Source organism: Ixodes scapularis, unplaced genomic scaffold (assembly GCF_016920785.2).
Source record: "Ixodes scapularis isolate PalLabHiFi unplaced genomic scaffold, ASM1692078v2 PGA_scaffold10__122_contigs__length_95168666, whole genome shotgun sequence".
In the NCBI taxonomy this organism is placed as follows: domain Eukaryota; kingdom Metazoa; phylum Arthropoda; class Arachnida; order Ixodida; family Ixodidae; genus Ixodes; species Ixodes scapularis.
Window position 1 is genome coordinate 70,729,880 of NW_024609836.1, and position 21,818 is coordinate 70,751,697.

Here is a 21,818-nt window from a genome sequence, read left to right on the forward strand (position 1 = left end):
GGCTTGTTCCCCCCTAATGAGATCCGGGGGGCTCCATCCCCCCCGGGCCCGGGCCATGATCCTTACCGAGACGCTGTTTCTAGTAGTGGCATGTAAACAAAATAATGCCCACGTTGCCTTTATTGACAAAATGCATGAAACATAGAATCCCTGCGTGCTTCTGGGGGGGGGGGGGGGGGGGGGGGGGGGGGGGGGGGTGCTTTTCCACTTGAGCGGAAAACACCTCCCCCCCCCAAGAAGATGGAAAGTTTACGCAGCTGCATTCATGTGAGTCTGTGATTGTTGGTGTCTGATCGGGTTCAGCAGTCTTTTTGGCATGTCAAACAACCAGTCGGATGTCGAGTCGTGTATGGCCTGCCCGGGCCCCCAGTGTTTACCACATAAAATGTGGCATTTCGCAGTCATTAATACGCGGGAAGCAGCTGTCCAAGCGTAAATGTAAAACTCAAAAAATAAAAAAAAGAAGTCATTGTTTCTTTGTTGTTTTTTTTTTTTTTTTAGTAAAGGACTCTGACAACCGATATGACTGCAATATGCAAAAGTGGACAAATGACGAGAAAAAAACTTTCAGCCTCTCCACTGTGGTGAAGAAGGAAAACCAGCGGAGCTGAACAATGAAAAGTAACGGCTGGCCGCAAGTCAGCAAGCCTAAGTGGAAAGGCTGCCGCCACCCATGAACGACGGCGGCAACCAGATAGGTGGCTTGCCGCCGTCGCTCATAGATGGTGGTAGGTGTCCAGAGTTCGGTGTCTTCATTTCTTTGTGAGGGACACGATCCTGGGGAAACTAGCCCTTAACAGCTCCGCTGTAAAAGTGGTTCCAGCAGGGCATAGAGAAGCTGCCACACAAGTGATGCAAGGGCATTCAGCTCCTGTGGCAGTCTGTCAAGGTGGACATGCGTGCCTACATCTAGGTGACCGGTATCTGCAGCAGAAAACAAAATTGTGAATCCAAATAGTATGCTTCTGGTAATTGGCTCTAGATCATGTGGCCACTTGTTCTGTCTGTGGGTTGGGGTGAACGCTGCTAGTTTTTCTGAACCATTTTCCGCGACTGCCATTACATGAAGAGAAAAAAAGTGGAACTGGGCGTCGATTAAAAATTTTAACCCGATTGACACCCTTCATCCAATTAATTAATTGGTCTCGTTCATAACTCAAAATTACATATATATATATATATTTTTTTTTTGCCTTTGCTTAATATGTGACAAACGGTGCAATATACAATTTTAATTACAAATCATCGTCGATATGTTGTTCTGTACAGTTCAGAGACACTCACACTCGCAGGTTATTACTTCAGCTGCTTGAGGCAAGGAAGTTTGTTCGTATTCTCCGGCAACAGCGGCCACCTTTGATTGTTCACAATAGTCTCTGCTGCACCAAACGGACACTCGCATGGCATTGAAGTGGCCGGGACACGTGTAAACTTCTGCACTTGTCTGGATTTACAAGTCTCGTCTTTACAGTTTACTTTAGGTTAAAATGTCACTGAAAATATGCCCTTCATATAGGTGTACTCATCCACATCTGCGTGGTGAAAGCATTTAATTTTTACTTTTGGTCTGTCGAAATTTTACCAATCAACCGGTTAAAAAAATTAATCGTGATTAAAGCATTAGGCGGTAGGTTAATCGACCAATTGCCCAGCCCTAGAAAGAACCAATGTGTGTTTCATATAGGTTATGAACATTAAATAATAAGTTACAAACATACAAAGAGGAGGGTATGTCACTGGGGACAGTGCCTCTTCTGACCAAGACATGTGCCCCCCATGCAAGGCTCCATTTCCCAACAATTCCTTCACAGCAGAGTTTTAGTTTATTCGCACGTAACAGTCTAACCGACTACCTCCCGAAATAAGGGAAATCTGACAATAATTCGCAGTTGGGCTGCAACTCGGTACACTGAAGCCACCTGAGCAGGTTTCATCATAGGCCAGCATGCTATCTCAATGTCACCAGGGCAGTAAGTAAACAGGAACTGAAGACAGACTCAGATATGCAAAAAAAAGAGTAGTCGAGAAGATTTTGACGAGCGTGTTGGAACAGATGGAACAGTAAGAAAGCACAAAACGAACAGAAGGACAAAACAGACCTGTACAAGCTTTCAGTTTACAACAACATATATTTGTTGCCAGCAAACTCTGCACCGACAAACGTTGGTGGGGAAGGGGGGAAGGAGCGAGAGGGAGAAGAAAAGGAGAAGGGTGCACGAGGGGAGAGAAGGAGAAGGGAAGATAGCATTTTCGCATACGGACATTGTAAAATCGGTATACTGGTTTTACGAGGCAGAACATGTACTAATCTCTGCAATGGAAATAAAAATATTGCACCACAATATCATGACAATTGTGCAAAGCCAAAGTGACTGTTTATTTTGTCTTCTACATCCACAGCCATTTCTTTCCACTAAAGGGTCTCGACAACTGAGGTCTTCCTGCATCTTGCACATGTTCTCAGTAGACTACAGCTTAAAATGCTACAGTCTACCGACAAAAATTGTATTCATGCTATCAATCAATCATGGTTTTATTGCGTGTTTCCAGGCAACTCTTAAACCTAAACAGGGGTGCACTCACCCCATCCAATAAAAAGAAAACCAACATTGTCACATCCTAATTAGCATACATGAGACTTCTTTTTGTTTTTTACATTGAAAAAGGAGCAGAGAAGTCAAGGTATGTATTGTCGCATTTATTATATGCCTGCTGAATCCTAGACAAAGGAGTTTCACAATGCAAATTACAAGAATGAAAAGGTGCCCTAAGCCTGGTTTGACATTAAGGAACATTGAATAAAATCTTACTACCGTCAAATACCGGGCAAGCGCCCACTCAAAATTTAGAGATAAACGCGAAAAAATGGGGGATGGGCACTTGTCCGATCATCAATTTTACATATAAATGTACTGTGCATATTTTTTCTATCTTAAAAATTTGTATATGGGCGCTTAATATGGAACGGGCGGATGCACGGTATTCTATGGTAAGTAGAAATAAGAGATTTACAGCATTAATCAATTTGTAAAGAAACACCATATCACAAAGTAGTCACCTTATGGAAAGAGGTGAAAGTTGCCAAAAGATATGAGTAACCATAATAAAATTGTTGTCCAATATGGCAATCGTACATAGGCCTGACAAATCGTCACTGGGCATATTCCAACTTAAAGGGGCCCTGCAATCATATTCAAGCGTCTACCTTTTTTGCGGTTTCCACGTCTCTTGGGGTTCGGGCAAGCCAGCGGGCACGGAGAGAGTAACTAAATATCAGTGCATCACATTTTAACCGGACGACGCGAAAACCTCCATCTACGGAGGCGACCCGCAGTGCCGAAAGCGCTCGATATGTGACGACATCAAGACGTTTTTGGTTCTGGCCTTACTACTGGTCAGAGCTGCTAAAAGCTTTTTTACTAGTCGAAATACAAAATATAAGTGGTGCAAACCATTTCAATTATTTATGAAAGTAGTTTTTGTTCAGTATTTTAGATCAGAAAAGAAACGAATGCAGTTTATAAAGTATGGAAACAAGGAATGACCCGTCGACATACCCACCACCCAGCGGTGGAAAAGGCGGCACATACTAGAAAGGGGTAGTGGGATCAGGCACCAACGAGCGGCGAGCGTAGAAACTTCCCTGATGTATGCAGCAGCGCTGCGGTCGCATGGGCTCGAAGATCCGACCGGTTCCGAGCATTCCGAAGGCCTTCGGTGAGCAGGTGTGGCTTGCGGTTTGGCAGTTTGGTAGCGTGCGGGCGCTCAGCAGCCGTGAGCGCCCGCTGAGCTCACTACCCCTCCTCTAGTTCACGGCCACTCAAGCCAGGACCAAGGACGTCATGAGAAAGGCTATTTTTTTGCAATTTTAATTTGCCTATAACTTTTAAAATAAAGAAAAATCTGAGAAAAGTTTTATTAAGTAACTACATTCAGTGCGCTCAGGTTGGTGCAAATTAAAAACTAGTTAAAAAGTTGTTGCAGGGCCCCTTTAAGCACTTGACTTACACTTATTGAATTCCAAACAATTTACGCAAATTCCATCCTTGGCCAAACTAACAAGCAAAAAAGCTGAATTGTCATGTGAAATGAGATTACGCCCAACAGAGTAGGGAATCGTAGAAGATTTTTTCAATGTGAGCAATGAAAAACGAGCAGGAATTAGCGAACATTCTAAGATCATTTTTGCAGCAGGGGCCGCAAAAGCAGGGGTCACAAAAGGCCCCGCTGGGCCTTCTGCGGCCCCTGCCGCTTCCTGTTTGGGCTAACCCCATGACTGGGCAAGCCCTAGTCTACTGTGCCTCGGCACGCTTCACCTCTTGGCTGTTAACCATGGGTGCTGTTCCACTTTCTTAGGCATTGAGCCGTCTTAGCCTCAATCAAGACGTATGTGCTCGGTCATCTAAAATTGCTATACTACCTCCTTGATTTAGGAAGCTCTTTGACCAAGTCGCACCTGCCTGTCCGAGGCAGGTTTTTCTTTTTTGAATGTGGTAAGTTTTTTCGTTTATATTTTCACTCCAAACTTGCACCACGTATACTCCGTTTCACCTTATGTTGTACCCCAGAGAAGGCAAGAAGCGTGAGCTCATAGCGTTGGGAGCTGCTCTTAACGCACGAGAGCTTGTGCCGCCGAGATGTGCCCTAGAGCATGGAGCTCGCGCTTGTAGCCTTTCCTGCGGTACATCATAAGGTGAAACAAAGGCCGTGTTCCAAAATTTACTCGATCTTACTCCAGGGTAAGGGTTTCGTACCCTTGGCGTTCTAAAACCTACCGGCGTCCAGCGCTTTTCAATCTGTGCTGTCACGTGATACGATCTGCCAGAGTAACTTGAATCCAATTTGGTAAGATTTGAAACAGCCCCAGTCTCGTTTTTTTTCTTCTTAAATTATGTTAAAGAAGTAAAGGGTGAGCGACAGGGTTATCACAGATGACTTTTTGCCAAAGTCAAGTGGAAGAGAAGTACTGTTTCGCGATATTTTCTTATATTATTTATGATCAACATGCCACACCTGCTTTCGCAAGTTTATATTTTTTTTTCTTGAGCAACGTGACCTAGTGGTTTCATTCAGTAGCAATAAACCTAGTCATTACAATACCCTGTTGCTGCGTTACACGTGATCATGATCAAGTGACTTAATGCCCCTCTGTAGCAAATCGCAGCACACAACGTTGGGAAACTTATTTTTTCGGACAGTCTAAAATAGGTTAGACGCATCAGGGTTTATACTGTACACTCAAAGACCATATTCTAACGGGCTGACTGCTACTATTTTAATTACCTTTTTCTCCTAAGCACTTTTCCGCTGCGGTGCTCTAAGTCGCACTTGTTAACATAGTCAAACCTGAGACACACAAGGAGGAAGGCGGCACGTAAGAAGGACACGCACATATACACACACCGTCTCTGCCCTTCTGTGGACGTTACGAGCGGGGTGCAGCAAAGATCTGTGGGCAAAACCACGAGAAATAGGGTGTGCGAATAGTGGTTCAAAGCTCATAGTGCTGCGTAATTCCTAACCTTCACAGTACGAAGGAAACACACGAGATACCAGTTCTGTTTGCCGTGTTGAAGCTATGAATTACGCTGCGCTATTCGGTGCTAACTTCACAAGTACTCGCACCTCACGACGAAGTCTTCGAACGAGATGGTTGCTTCATGCCGGCAGCATTTTCAAATCATGATAGCGGTGATGAAACCGACCTGCCTGTCCCACAATGTCCCGCTCTCGCTGATCCCGCCGCGGCTGTGCTAGAGTGACATTGTAACACCGGTAAGCACCACTTTGGAACGTTGCATCGGCTATCCCGCGACTCAGTTTCGGCCATCTTGAAATCGCTTCAAGCAACAAACACAACCAACGCCTCCTAGCAACGCATAGTTGCTTCAGACTACCGCTAGAGCTCAAGTGGGCGCTGGAAGTGTCAGCGTGCCACGCCCGCCACGCTATCAAGGCGAACGTAGCGGCGTAGCCAGCGTAGCTTCCCCAGGGACAGGAAACCAAACAAATTAGTTGTTAGTTGTTTATAGTGGACGAGTTTAGCCTGCCAGAACATGGCGACATTGTAACCCACTGTAGATAAGCAATTTAGCCAGTGCAGTACGTTTGCTAGCCTGGGGTCTTTAACGTATATGTGCACCACACAGTAGTGATACACGACCGCACGCCGGTACGATGCTCATCCCGCTCGAAACGGGCAGGGGTGGGGATTGAACCAAGGATCCCTGGGTTCTGCAGCGCGAGCTTTCGCTCCACGTGCTCCGAGCTGGTGTGCGCTAGCCCACTCGGTCTCAGATCCCCCCCACTCCCCGGGGGCACACCATGCCCTGACCGTTCCCCGACTGCGCCAGCAAGGGAAAAGAAGAGGACGGAAAAACACAAACCTTCAAACAAAGCTGTCAAAGCTACTTGCGCGAGCAAGTGGCTGAGACGTGCAACAAACGTAGCAACACTCTACTTGCGCGAGCAAATAGAGTGTTGCTACGGCGCCTCCTTTGCACAAGAGCGCGTGCAAATAACACGCAAGACGAAGCCACGTGGCCACATATATTTCTTGCAACAGTGCTATACTCCGTTTCATACTTAGCGTGCAACACTGTCAAAGCTACTGGCGCGAGCGCGTGGCTTCATCTATGGTTTTGTTTGCGCGAGAACACGTGCAAATGATCAACGAGGTCAAGCCCCATGCTCGCGCCAGTAGCTTTGAGAGCGTTGCACACTAAGTATGAAACAGAGTATAGCAGGGCGGGACTGCAGCGTCTCCTTTGTGCTACGTTGTCAAAGCTAGCTTAGCCTCCACAGTGCTCCAACTCCATCACAGATAGTTGCATGCGCGAACGCATGCGAATGAAATGTAATAGACAAAGCCACGTGCTCTCGCAGCAGTGCGGGGCTGCTGCACATTGAAGCTACGCTAGTTTTGACAATATACCACAAGAACAGATAATATAGAACCAAAAAGTTTATGCCACAAGTGCATGAGGCTAGTTCAGCCTGTCCAGTGACCTCAGCTCATCCGAATTATTTTGTTTACACGAGAAATCGCGCACAAAAGACACTTTTCAAAACCACACTCGCACCCGCGCTGATTTGTCAGCACTGGAGATGTTATCTACAAATTCACAACCCAGCAAACACGTGTTTTTTGCCTTGGTAAGCATGGACACGAACAGAGAGAATGGCACCACCTCAGCACGTGCATGTTCGCCGCGTTGGAAAGTGCAAAGCACCTGCCATGGGCGCGAACGCTAAAATGGGGATGGCGCGTCCCTTGATCGCATACCGGGGCAACGAATACGCACATACTATAGTGTAAAGCTGCGCGTTGGGTGATACAGCGTGACAGCCCAATTCCGATTTAGGCAAGGACAGGTCCCGCTGTACCGTATAAACGAAAGGATGCATCAGGAGAGGGTGCTGACGCTGAAGGTTTTAGTTTGCCTGTGACAGGTAAGCGGTACTATGAACATAGTATCTACAATAATATATACATTATAAATATAGAAATATTCTAAACAAATATATTACATGTGCATGCCAAACGGTGTGCGAACTGCAAGGAAAAGAAATGTTCACGGTGTATACAAAATAATAAAAAATGAGTGATCTGTTATCTAAATCTAAAGTTGTCAAAACTCAAAAAAATTTGGGGCCAGAGGATTATGGTCACTACTCTACTCCGTCTCACAAATGTCTGCAGTAAAGACGGCACACGCGTGTGACCATAGCTCAGCAGAATCTTGCGTCAAAGACACTTCAAAACCACGCGCTCGTGATCGCAAAGATCAGCACTGCAGATCTTTTTGGGATGGAGTACAGGCTGTGTAGTCTGTAAATACATATCTGACCGCCGCCGTCATGTATACCTATGTACATTACGTATTTTACTACAACACTGTAATGTACCAATTCTTTCATGATGAAGCACGTGCCAAATTACTCCAGCATCAAGTAGCATGGCAACGTATACGGTACACACGCTGAACGCACTCGCCTTATCAGTATAGGCAGTATAGGGTATTCACTGGACGCCATATTTGTGGGTGCTGTCTAGAGCGCATGCTCAGAAAGAGCTCACATTAATAGGCTGATAAGACCGGCAATCTTGATGGTGCGGAGTGCACGTATTAAAATAACTGTGGAAGCTCGCCGTCAGCACGCGCTCAGCAGTCGCGCACATAGCTATGGCCGCCAGTGATTACTCCCCATAACACGTTCGAGATAGTAAATAATCATAATAAAACGTTGATGAGTTCTTGTCCAAAGTGCCATTTGTATTAGGTTTCTGCTTTAGCTGAAGTGTGTGTGATTCGTGACGGCCTTGCATATCTTCACCTAATCTCAAGTGTTTTACCAAAATGAAAAAAAAAAAAAAGAAAAAAAAAGTTGCTTTTACGCAAGACAGGGTAAGGGGTAGAAATGGGAGGAGAGGGAGTGGAATTCGGGGCGCCTTGGCACGGCCCAAAAGTGGTGTATGGCAGTGTGAAAACCATATAAATGCATTCCATCAAAGTATAGCAAACAACAAATATTGTTTTCATTGGAGACTCCTGTTTTTCCCCGAAGAACTATTTAGACAATTTTCCTGTTTTGAAAAATGAGTCACGCAAGCGTATTTTAAATTTTTGTTACAGACGAAAGCTTATGTAATACTGCAAAATCGATTATATTTACCGGAGAGGTGCACCTTTAGCCCATGGCCCCGCGTATAAGCCGCAAAAAATTGCTGGCACTGCGTTGTGATATTGTATAATATATATATCTACGTATATCTATATACGTGTGCTGCATTGTATAGTAGAATTTGTGCCAACTTCCTCAGATAACAAAAGCAAATATTTCTTAATTGACTGAAATTTATGTCATCTTCACGTTTCTAGAAAGCGTGGAAGGGTTGTAAGTTCTCTTTAGACGCGTTGGTTCTCGGTGAAAATGAGTGCATGCTGTTGACATAGAGCATAGCATACGCTACGAGTGATCCCAGTCAATCCAGCTGCGGCCCATCGTAAGGTCAAACGGAGTAGACTAATTTTGGGACGACGGACATGTCGCTTTGTTCAGCTAGCCGGCGATTGGACAAGAGTCAGAAATGGGCATATATATATATAAAGTCGATGCAGCCGTTAGCCACTCCGGTCTCAATAACTTAAGGGCGCGCGGAGGGTAACAACAACATACCCTACAACTACAACAAAAAAAAATTATATACAAGGAAAGATTACCTAAATAATTGGTGAATTTGGGCCTATCTTAAAAACACGGACGAGAAATATTTTCTAACTGGTTAGTTTAAAACGTTTGTTCTATATGAATGTATATTTCAGCTCGAAAAATATACGAGGGCCCTTTTTCGACACCCAAAGTATACTTAACAATTACCGCGATATCGGATGATTGATGCACTGAAAATAAAATCCGACATGAAATTTCAGTTTTTTGTGCACTTTTTTTAGCGTTTGGATTCTGCAACAATGATAAAGTTAGAAACAAAAGCGTCTTATGCATTATCCACACCAGCGATTACGTCGATTTTTTAAAACGAAGAAAAACGTTCCATGGTTCCCTTGGGCGTACTTTCCCCGTCGCGCCGGAGAGAAGCCCGACTACGCGGTGCACGGCCGCTGTATGGGAGCTTTCTGATTTTCCTAAATACTAAACTCACCAACTCATGCAAAAAACTTAAAAAAAAAAAAAAATTGCAGTTACACGCACACTTTTTTTTTTTTTTTCTATTTAGCAGCGGGATTGGGACAACAACGGAGGAGCCCCTCTCCCTGCTACTTTCCCGCAGTGCTTGCCTGCTAAGGGAGAAGCTCCCTTGTAATTATGCAGGCACGTAGGGTTGGCAATCGGGTCAGCCAAACACGAAAAAACGGGACACGAAGGAAATGACTGGACAAATGGACCGCTGTTTGTCCAGTTCTTTCCTTCGTGTCCCGTTTTTCCGTGTTCAGATGACCCGATTGCCAACAGTATGTACCAACTAAAACCCATAGCACGAAGGGTGTCCGGTTTTATTTTCCTCCCCGACTTAGGTCAGTGTTAATTTTATTGAGGACGACAAGTGTGTAAAATCAGCGAAATATAATTACCTAATTAAGCAACGAAGTAGGAAACGGTGCAAAACTGCATAACTAAATTTGGAAAATGTTTTGATCGCTTTAGCCTTTGCACACTATCAAAGAGGCAGCATTGTGAGAACTTGTATCTTGCCTAGTACTTGCCGATAGAGAAATAAAGGCTGAATTAACACTGGTGGAAAGCCATACTTAAAAAAAAAAAAAAAAAAATGGAAAAGTGCAAATATTTGTATCCAATTTTTTTAAAACTTGATCTTGAGTTGGCCATTTCACACCTTTTCTATTTTCATCCTTGTTTTCCTTTTAAGTACCTAATAGGCTAGGCATGTGCTGTGAAGCCTAAGCTATATGTATTTTTTATTTTTTTAAACATACATCTGCTAATAAAAGAAGCTGCAGGTACTCTAACCAACTGTGTTTATATAGCCCAACGTTTTGTGGCCTGCTTGTTCACGGGCAATTTATTTGGCTGGGAGTTTGTATTTCTACCCTCCTTGTCACTGCCATTTAAATCATTCTCCTCGTTTTGTTGCACCCTAAAGCCCGTGGATATAACTGCTTGGGATGGTACCGATCGACCTGTTCTGGTTGTTCTTTGTATGCTGAATAAGCTACAACTATAAAGTTGTTTTTTCAGTTCCTCTCGAACCTGGAAAAAATTACTCTTGAGTCATGGCATATTCAGCATACTAAGAACCCGAACCTTCTCAAGCAGTTATATTCACGGGCTTCTAAGTGTCACAAAAAGGAGAGATTTAAAGGCAGCGACAAGGAGAAGAGAAAGACAAACTCCCAGCCAAATAAGTCACCCGTGAACAAGTAGGCCGCGAAATGTTGGGCTATTTGAACACAGCTGGTTAGTGTACCTGCAGCCTTTTATTAATACTCACCTAGCCAGGCACAATTTTGCCAAAATGTTTACTTTTCAAACATACATCTGTTGAACATAACTATTGTTATTATACTGGAACATGAAAACCTTAGTCCTCCCAGTCCCATGCGACGAATAACTGAAGAATGTCGCCCTACAACATACTCACTTTGCGCGGGATGTAGCAGCCACTGTGCCAATTCCATGCGCAGAACAAAAGCCGCCGGGCAAAATCAGATTTTTCACAGCATATTCGTCCCATGGAGTTCAGCCTCTATGGGTCATAATGCATATGCAAGTACAAAAGTTTCCTTGTAAATAAAAATAGGCTATCCCCCTTCGACTTAAAACTGACCTCCCAAGTTCTCAGGTACACAAGGGAGTCGGAGGAGGTTCACAAAACAATACATGTAGTTTACAGGCGTGAGCCCTCACAATTTTCCAGGCCAGCGGCAGCTGCCCGACTGTCAAATTTTACTTTCGGAATAGTACATACTTTATGGCATGAAGGATCATAGATGGATGGATGGATGGGATCTTTCAAAGTAAATAATTCTCATTACCTACAAAAACAAAATGTCAAAGCTTCAACAGTTTATTTACACAAACACACTGCACCATTCCAACTTTTATTCAAGTGGTGACTAGCAGGCAGGACCAATGCCTTTGGTTCAGAGATGACGATGAACTGGGGGACAGAAACTTTGTGCTACAAGTCACAACTGAAGCAGCTTATTCAGAGTGGTGCCCAGGACGCCAATGGTGGGGTTCAAGCTGGGCTGCAAGAGAAAAGAATTGTCACAGTACAAGCACCGCAACCATCCATTTTAGACCACGTGGAACAGACATACACCACTTCAGTGCACTAAGGAGTGTGTTACTACTTTTAAAAACAAGAACTCTTGGATAATGATCCCCTAAACAAAGCTAATTTACAAGTTAGTTTGAACATTCAACAAGTAATCAAAATTGTTGAGAGTAAAAACATATTCGAATATAGGTCATCCCTAATTTTGAAGTGGAAGGAAAGGAAATTCATACAAATATTTAACTCGTCGCATCATTTGTAACCCAGGTTTAAACTCATGTGTTGATCATGCTGGCAACGTCATCTTATGAACATTAAGAATAGCAACTGCATGCTTTCGTACCGAGCGAAAGCATTAAGTATTGAACAAAATAGCACATTAGTTCACATAAAAATAGTGCTCGAAGCATTTTTGATCATAATCACAAACCACTGTTGTAGATTTTTTTGTATTAGAAATGTAACTGAAAACCTGTTCATTTTTGTTATAAATATTCACTCTACTATACAAAGGTAAACTGGCACTGCAATTGACCCTTTAGCAGTGGTATGCCAGAGTAGTTTATAACATTACTAGTCAGGAAACAGTGCTTTGCACTAATACATTTTGCTTCACATATACTATCTTGCAGATATTAGACACAAAGGCGCACAAGCTGAAGTTGACACAAAAATAACATAAAACTACCTCATGTAAAAAAAAAACAACAACATGGATTACTGACGTCTTTCACGATTGCAGCCAGTGCATTGATAGTAGGGGCAGATAGATGTATTTTTGGATTTCGCCAAGCATTTGATTGATTGTCCTGTCATCTAGCTGTTATGTAAAATTGCAGGTATCATTAAAGGGGCCCTGCAATCATTTTTAAGCATCTACCTTTTTTGCGGTTTCCACATCTCTTGGTGTTCGGGCAAGCCAGCGGGCACGGAGGGAATGACTAAATATCAATGCGTCATATTTTAACCGGACGACGTGGACACCTTCTCTACCTACAAAGGCGACCCGCGGTGCTGAAAGTGTTGTGTTTGGTCCTCGCCTTAATACTGGTCAGAGCCGCTAAAAGCTTCTTTTTAAAAGCGCAAGCTCATAGTGTTGGCAGCCACTCTTAATTAAGTCACGAGAGCTTGTGCCGCCGAGATGTGCTCCAGAGCAAAGAGCTCGTGCTTGTAGCCTTTTTTGCGGTACATCATAAGGTGAAACAGAGTACAGCGGTGAGCGTAGAAAGGTCTCGAATGTACCCGGCGCCGCTGCGGTCGAGGATCCGACCGGTTCCGAAGGCCTTCGGAGCAGGTTTGGAAGTATGGCAGCGTGAAGTGGCTGCTGTACTGAACTGATCTTTATCCCGTGTTTGCTGTCGTTCGTGGCCAATGAAGTGTCATACCAAATAAGTGTTTAATCTCGCAGCAAATGCAATGCGAGCCACCCTGGCTGCCCGCTTCATACAACCTATCCAGAACATGCTTTAGTGGTGTCCTCTCGAGCCGTTGACGCGGAGTGCAGCAGCGGTGAGCGCTCGCTGAGCTCGCTACCCCTCCTCTAGTTCACGGCCACTCAAGCGACGAAAGACGTCATGAAGGAGGTGTTTTTTTGCTTGTTTTTGTAATTTGAATTTGCCTATAACTTTTAGAATAAAGCGAGATTCAAATAAAAGAAAAGTTTCATTAAGTTACTACGTTCAGTGCGCTCAGGTTTGGTGCGAATTTAAAACTTTCAGCCTTTCCACTCTGATGAAGAAGGAAAGTCAGCGGCCGCCCATTACAAAATGCTGTATGAGGGGGAGGGGAGACCCCAGCAAAATGGAAGATTTCAGGGAGGGGGGGGCCCAGGCCCCATGGGCCCCCTTCCCCCTGGCTACGTGCCTGGTGTATCACTACTGGGTGGTGCACGTTACCCCAAGCTAGCGGTTGTACTGCACTCGCTAAATTGCTCATCTACAGCTGGGAGACTCGTCGCCCTTTGAGGCATACCAAGTTCTAGGCTGTATAAACATACACACAACCGAATTTCGGATCTTGATGATGCAAGTCCGTTCCCGGCTGAGCTGAGCCCTCCTCATTCAACGCTTGTTGTTATTGCTGTCGTTTCTTCCTACTAAAGGCTATGGTTAGGGTTCCGCATTTTCTGTGTTTTTTTCTTCTCGAAATCGGGGGTATTTTATTTCGGGGTTTAATGTTTTCCTGCAGATTCCGTGGTTTTTGTTTAAATTGGTTATGACTACACCAATTCACACAAAAAACAGTGAATCTGTAAAAGAAATGAAACCCCCCCCCCCCCCCCCCCCCCCCCAAAATTCCCCCAATTTCTAGAAAAAACAACAACAACAACTGATGTAGCTGTTTTGCTGACTTTTTGGAAAGGGCGGTGGGCGGTATGATTGTGCGGATTTGGCGGTACGCCCTGTCTCTGTTGAACGAGACTAAGCACGTGCATGGCGATAGCAAAGTTGGAAGCTTTCAATAAAGTTTAGTTGCCAGTTAGCGTTTGTCCTGTGTGCTTCTTCGTCTTTTTGTCCCGTCTCTTTTGCGCTATTTTTAATATGAATATGAACAACAACAACAACAACAACAACAACAACAACAACACCGAAAACGCAGAACCCTAGTTATGGAGTATCATTTCACATGCACGGAAATTCAGCAAAGCGATTATTATTAAGTCGGATGCTTCCATAATCTTAGTGTTGTGGTTTGTATACGACAGCTGGTCCCATATATTTTTGGTATCTCACACAAACCATAGGTTTCTTAAAACATTGAATGTTGATTGGGGCTGTGGTTTGATTAAAAATTAATCCTACTGATCACTACCGTTTAATACACAAATCAATTGATAAATTTGTTAGTCGATTTTTCACCGGTCATTATGCATGTAAGACAATAAAACTACACCTTTTTTAGTATTTTTAGTATGTCAGAAATGGCATATTGCATTCCCATTTTAAACTTCACGTTGTGACGCCTACAGAAATATAAACACTGGAAGCCTTTTAATGTGCAGTAATTTTTAAGTTATTATTTAAACAGTATAATCACCCTCTATGACAATCACATGCATGCTGAAGTGGTTTACCGTGCAAGCCTGTGTCATAAAAGAAATAAAATGTCAGAAATATAGACCATTCCATTTAGTGCTCTCTGGGCGGCACCATTTCGTTCGACAGCGGTGCCCTCTCCATACATCCGGAAAATTCAGCGGGTTTGGTGGGGTAAAACGAGAGAGGGCACACGCCCGACTCCACTAGCAGACGACAAACTGGGAGGTTGTTATTCTCCATCTTTGCGCTGTACCGGCGGGCTGTACGGAACATCGAACTCTCGCTCGTGGCTGCCGTTGTGGAGTGGTCCGCGTTCTTAGAATAGTTATGGCTGCTCCAAAATCAGCCTATAGCTCTCTGTTGTTCTATTTCAATAAGTGATCAACTAGCATATCTTTTTTTCCGTTACTTAAATAGCAGTTGAGTCAGCCGGCAGTACTACCCTCAGCTACTGCGTTTATTGCGGCACGAGAGCATGTTTCTATTTATTATTTCGGACCTCACTCATGATCGCTAAAGGCCTACACCAGTATGAACTTTGAATAGTAAAAAAGGTACAGCCACCGGATTCACTTTTCGCCGTAGAGACCGGCAAATCTGACACAGTTTTCACTATTTCTTTTTATTTGCACACAGGTAACGCAGTTGGACCCTGTTAGTCTTTTTATCTAGCATAGTATTACACGAGATCTGGCATACCAAAATCTGCGCATCTGCGCTTGAAATTCCCAAAATGACGCGATTTTAAACAGAGTTTGTACGCCAGCCGGATGCTAGGTACAGCCCACTCGGCGCAGCAGATGACAGAGGGTGAGGGCATTTTTTTCTCTCTATTACCCTCTTTGCTATGACCCTAATGGAACGGTCTATAGAGTAGGCATTTTTCACTTTTTCATGACTTCCTTTAGCACAAGATTCCAATTAAACGGCAAAACAAAATATCACAATTAAAGCATCACTCGAATAATCTGAAGGTTAATCAATGTACTGCCCAGTCCCAATATGTGTTAGGTGAGGGCAGAGGGTGATCGCAAAGTCTCGTGAGTCCCTAGCCCTCATCAGTAAAAGACTGTCGCTGCGGCCGATGCTGGCGACGTCGTGGTGCGGGTCATTTGATGAAGTTGCAGTGTCTACTATGTTTAAATAGAAGATTATTTAGTCAGAAATTTATAATATTGGCTTTTTGACATCCACAACCCTCACCGAGAAAATTGAAGCGGGTGAACCCACACTACCGAGAAAAGCATCTAATAGCACGCACGCTACTGCCTTGCTTGGTTACACCTGTTTGTTCCTATCGCGGCAGATATATTAGAATAGTTTGTTTCACTTGCTTCAGTTGTCCTGCCAACGATCAGTTTCCGGATTGTTAACTAGAAGAGGCACTCTCTCCTTATTGCAACATAGTAAAATTGTTCCGACTCCGAAAAGCTTACCCACACCATGGCACAGAAAAGGACAACAGGCTGCAGCAGAACTCAATAGCACAGTAATTTCTGATACAGCACTAGCTTCTCTTCATCCTAAATATTTATATTAATGAAAAAGCTCAAAATTGCAAAAACAAAGATGCATAGAACCTGCCATTTCACAGTCCACAGTACCCATATTATGTTATCCGGGTCACAATTAATTATTTTGTTAAATTCCCACGCTCGTGAACCGATAGAACTATTTTAAAAGAAAGAAATTTTTAACATAAATAGTGCAGTTTACCCAAAGACAGGCATCCGTCGTAGTGAGCCATGCTTCCCAACGCCCGCCTAGGGCGGACGACTCATCCACACACATGGTTATTTATACTTAAGCCGCACGCTGGTAAGACAATTCAATCTTTACTGACGCACCGAACGGTACCGCACCACTTTCCGCTAAAACTGTTTTCCCACCGATACTGTGCAACAAAATATATGCAAGAATTTACACCGTTTCACACGCGAACGTGGAGAGCCTATGGAACAGCAATGCTTCCATCCCCGCTTTGATAATGATGATAGCACGACAGCAGCGCCACCTCTAGGTCGATCCCGAGGCCAATAGCTTACTACTGCATGTGAGCAGGCTCACGGGAGGTCCTTGCTGCACAGGCTTCGAGCTGGATGTGCGTATACTTCCAAACGCCTTCACGTGTATGATCGCAAGTCAGACCCATACTGTCCATCTTGCAGTGACCCTGAAGAAACAGCGCACGCTCTTCTATGCCCAAGCCACGACCAGCATCGGAAGCTTCTGATTCAGCGGTATGCGACGGCCGGCCTCTCCTACTCCAATCTTGAAGACCTTCAAAATCCAAATGGGACTCAAGGAGTAGCCGAGAAGGCCTTTCGTGCTCTCCTGGCTTATCTGCGCGAAAGTGGACTCGCAAGCCGGCTCTAGCGTATTTACGCACTAATCAATTGTGCCAGATCTGCTTTCTAAACAAAGTATGGATGCCCGTTTAAATGGGGCTCTTCAGAGTCACGCTACTCGTCTGTCAGCTAACGATTCAACGCCCCATTCAAACGCCTCAATCATTCTTTCTTTTCTTTTCCTCTCCCCCTTTCCTCTCTGTTCTTCCCATTCCCCAAAAGCTAGGTAGCGACTTGCCCCTGTACGGAGGCCCACATTTCTCCTAGCTTCCCCCCCCCCCCCCACCTTCCCGACACCCCACAATAAACAAACAAACAAGCTCACGGGAGAATGCTAGATGATTAAATGCACTTTAATGGAAAAATAAAACATTAAACATCTTTGCACGTTGCCGGTTTCCTAAAGACAATACTTTGCATGCTGCGAGGGAGCATGCTGTTCGGCGGGGGGATGGTTGGTTGCACAAGAATACTGACGTCCCTTGTTCGGCGCACTTCAAAGATGACTGCTTTGACACAAGCGGTCAAGCGAGAAGACTTCGACCGGGTAGCATTCCAACTATGTTTGTTTCGTCTCGTTTCCGTAAAGCCGACCCGCATGTAAACGATTTAGCGTGCGACGAGACGAGTGACGGAGATTTCTCACGGTTGCCCGTTGCATCGCTCGGTTTTCGGGATTTCTAGAAAACGTCGCTCACCGTCTTAGTCGCTTCGATGCGGTTTGCCTCGTCGTGCGACTGACCGAGCGACAGCGAAGCGGGTCGCTGTTGCTCGCAAAAGCGCTTACATGTGGTTTATACTCAATTAATTTACAAGCACACAACGTTGAACCATTGGTGCCTCGATTTTAAGTATAAACTGCATGCAAGCGATTTGGCAAGCAATGAGACAAGCGACGGTGACCCGCTTCGCTGTCGCTGGGTCAGTCGTGTGACGAGACGAACCGCATGGAAACGACGAAGCAAGCGACCAGGACGGTGAGCGACGTTTTCTAGAAACCCAAAAACCGAGTAACATGACAAGCGACAGTAAGAAATCTCCGTCGCTCGCCGCTGACTCTTGTCGTTGTCGCCACCGCTCGTCTCGTCGCAAGCTAAATCGCTTACATGCTGGTCATCTTTACAGAAACAAGTGTGCACATGCAGCGGAAAGCACGACTGGATAGCCTTACTGCGTCAGTTGAAATTTGCATACGTCGCAATGGTGTAGACTGCCCTTTATTAGCGAGAAAAACGCCAAAACGGGATGAACTTATATGGTCTCTGAAATCATAATCTTTAATCGTCGATCCATTCGCTGTCCGATTCCATTTCATAAATACGAAAATACAAGAGCTGTGTTGAAATATAGATATCAAATGATTAAACAAAAGCCCGAAATATCGAAAAGACACACAATTTCAATGTTGAAAAGACACACAATTTCAACACGGAACGTGAAAGAACACGAAAACAAAGCTCCGGTAGTGGCCTGTGCAGCACACAACGCGGGGGAACGGTGAGAAACTGAAGGTCGGCTATGGCGGCAGGGTCACGTGACGTCAATATGCCGGCGCCCATGAAATGTTGCCTGAAAGGGTCTATACCTATGCTTCTCTTGTCTTATGAATCATCATTGTAACAATTGTGTAACTTTCTGAAGTGCTTTTCTAAAGTGCCGTTAATGTTATTGAACCACGACTAGTTAGCTCCACATACTGTGAACAACTTTATTTTTGCGGCCTCAATATTTCGCAAATTTGGAGAATATTTCATGCGCAGAAAATTTTGCGAGGAGTGGTGAGCTATATATTCTTTACCATATATTGGTGGGATGCGTTTTTTGCAGAAATTTTTAAGTCAAGAAATTTGCGAACAATTAAGTTGTTTACAGTAGTCGGGTACGCTTATTTGCCTCCCAAGCCTTTGTAGGGCCTGACAAGTCAATCCCCTTCACCATGCTATGGTGTACTAGAATCTAGTACATTATAACCGTGCAAATTCACGCCGCTCTTCCATCAAGATTCAATTTCTCGGAAGAAAACCGAAAAAAAACTCGTCCCCTCCCCCGGCTGGTGCCGTCAGCTGAACGCAACACAGCGCTTTGGCATTGCCACTGGGAATCGCACAGTGCCCTTGCTTCAAGCAAAATGGCAGCCTTGTTCCCACCTAGCCTAGCAACACATGCATTTTGTACTCTCGAACCGGAAAACAGGAAAAGGGTCCATTCTCTACAGTGCTTACTGGTAGCACCCACATTTGCAAAATCGTCCGCTGACAGTGAGAGTACTTCCCCTATTTCAACAACTATAGCATCAATGTGTATTTTTGCAACAGGTCTACATTCTGTTTCACATCACGTCCCACCGCAGCGGATGCTCCAAGCCGCCTCAGCCAACCCAGCTCTGCGAACGTAGCACTTGATATGCTCTACGCATGTCACCCTCTTCAAGGTCAAGTAAAGGCCTGGTCACACATACAGCGGAGCGTTAAGTTAGCGTTACATGAGTGCTCCAAAGAGCGCTCATGTGGTGCTTCCTTGCACGTGACTTAGTTCTAATATAGCTAGCGCGCAATCAGCACTTTAGTAGCGCTCCTTGTACGACCGTTATTGCTGCAGATTAACATGTGTACTGATGTTAGGTTCCTGTGGTTGGGTGTGCAACAGTACCATGACGGACATGTTGGATGCTGAAATAGAAAGGCGACAAATGCCCTTACATACGCAATTAGTGCATATGTGTGTGGACGACTTAACGCCCAGAAGAGCCTTCTGAGTGCACGAAATCTTTCGCTACCGAGATATCGACGGGTATCCGGTGAACCTCGTTCCCAGGCCGAGGGACCGGGACACAGAGCTCTTTAGAAGGTAATTATTTTTTAACTGTGTGTCTCTGAAACCAGGATCACGCATGTTGAATAGAAAGTGATAAGGTCGTACCCAATCAATTAGTTGCTCAGAGTCCATGACTCTGAATTGTTTGCCCGACCCTTTGCTTGGAGAGCGGCTCTTTTACTTCCTCTTCTTTCAATGCCAAAGGAAAAATAACAACGGAATCGCCGTGCATGCGTTGCTTCGCAGCAGCAAGCACGGCACAAGGAGCGCACTTGCACTGCGCTGCTAAAGCAACAACCGAGCGCTGCTTCCAGCGCTCATGAAGCGCTAACTGAGCGCTCTGCTGTATGTGTGGATCAGCCTTAACACTCACAGGGCCTTGGATTGGCTCCGATGGCTCGTAGCTGGTGTAAAGCCCCTCTATCCTGGGAAAAGCGGCACCATTCATTGTTGTGGAAATGCTCGAGACTTGTGCCGCGCACCACCTTCTGGGAAGAACATGGTGGCTGAAATTTAGCTCAGTGCTGCGCTGTGCTGCCATGATCTTCTTAAGGGCTGCACGTAGCACGTACCTCGTGCATCGGCGCACCTTGCGCTACTTTTGAAACATAAAGGGGCTTTAAGGTGGTGCAGTTGGCAATGGTTGCCCCGTGGCCGCTGTTGCAAGAGCAAACTGTGGTTCGAGCACAAAGTTGTGAAGGTAGGCTTGTTAGTCATTAGATTAAGGGCTTGGGGAAAGTGATCTATGTGACTTCGCCCATTACCTGGCCCACCCTTCTGTCGGGGCTTTCGTAGGGATGGCACAAAGAGTATGTTAAGCAAAATAGCTGTCAACATAAGAAAGATATAACAACAATGTCAGCATGCAGAGCATGTTATGGTCTTAACTGGACAAGAGGCTAAACCTATGAGCATACCACTGCAAATATTTCATGTCGATCTATATAGCACACAAACTGCCTCTGCTTGCCAAACGTTTACCCCTGCGTCCTTATTTCCAGAACGAGGCTGGTGTGCTGCAGTAATCAAATGACAGATGAAGAAATAAACTTCAACATATCGACTGACCTCACTGAAGTGAGCGCCGCTATCCTTCAGCATCCCGCTCCACTCCCGGCTGTTCGATGAAACCATGGCCTGCCTTGCGGCTCCTGCAGAAAGTGTTGGTCTCCCGGTCATCCTTGCTCTTTCCCGCAGAACCTCGGCACGTCCACCGCGGGCTGCTTTGCCTCGGGAGGATGACCGTCAATCCAGCAGTCATGACGAACAGACGCTTAATCGCCGCAAAAAGAACGAATCGACTGAATCTCGACAGCCACGTCTGGTTTCAATAGGAAAATGCCGAAGGTCTTTCCACAAGAAACCCCAGTTGCCCCAGTCACGGAACTCCCAGATATCAAAGCACGTGGTACACCGAGTTTTGGGCTAAATACACAGGCAATCGGAATCTCGCGAAAGAAATACATACGTAAAAAAATCAACAAGACACCAAGAAGGGAAAATCAACGCTCAGAAACGGGGATTCACGACAAATGGAGGTGGACTTGCGAAGGTTGCAGGAGAGCCGAAAAGGTAAACAACGGTCAAAACGCGGGAAACGAAGGGATTCTCCCGCTTCTCATCAAATGTAACACGTGACATTGCATATAATAATTATCTCAGAATGTATTTAATATATCTAATATAATTTCATTTCTACTAATTTAAAATTTATATAAATAAACTTAACAAAATAATTCACTCAATTTATATAGACACGTGACTTTTTCTTAATAGCCAATCAGAATTCTGGGTCTACCTAACGCTGGGCGTTGCGTAGACCGGGTCGACGCAGACACTGCCTTTCATGAAACAGAA

General features: G+C 44.8%; 2 long non-coding RNA genes across 4 annotated transcripts; one reads left to right on the forward strand and one right to left on the reverse strand.

Annotated features, from left to right (window-relative positions):
• Positions 1–11,532: 11,532 nt before the first annotated feature.
• Positions 11,533–21,802, reverse strand: LOC120836195. 3 transcript variants are annotated; one of them, XR_005714797.1, is made up of 3 exons: positions 21,760–21,802; positions 21,030–21,112; positions 11,533–11,732 (listed from the first exon to the last, which is right to left on the reverse strand). It is a non-coding gene; the product is annotated as an uncharacterized LOC120836195 (long non-coding RNA). The 3 variants fall into 3 exon arrangements; XR_005714796.3 differs by lacking the exon at positions 21,760–21,802 and adding an exon at positions 21,430–21,568; XR_005714795.2 differs by lacking the exon at positions 21,760–21,802 and having other exon boundaries at positions 21,030–21,751.
• On the forward strand, positions 18,848–21,115 carry LOC120837059. Its single transcript, XR_006077333.1, has 2 exons — positions 18,848–18,925; positions 20,963–21,115. It is a non-coding gene; the product is annotated as an uncharacterized LOC120837059 (long non-coding RNA).
• Positions 21,803–21,818: the final 16 nt, after the last annotated feature.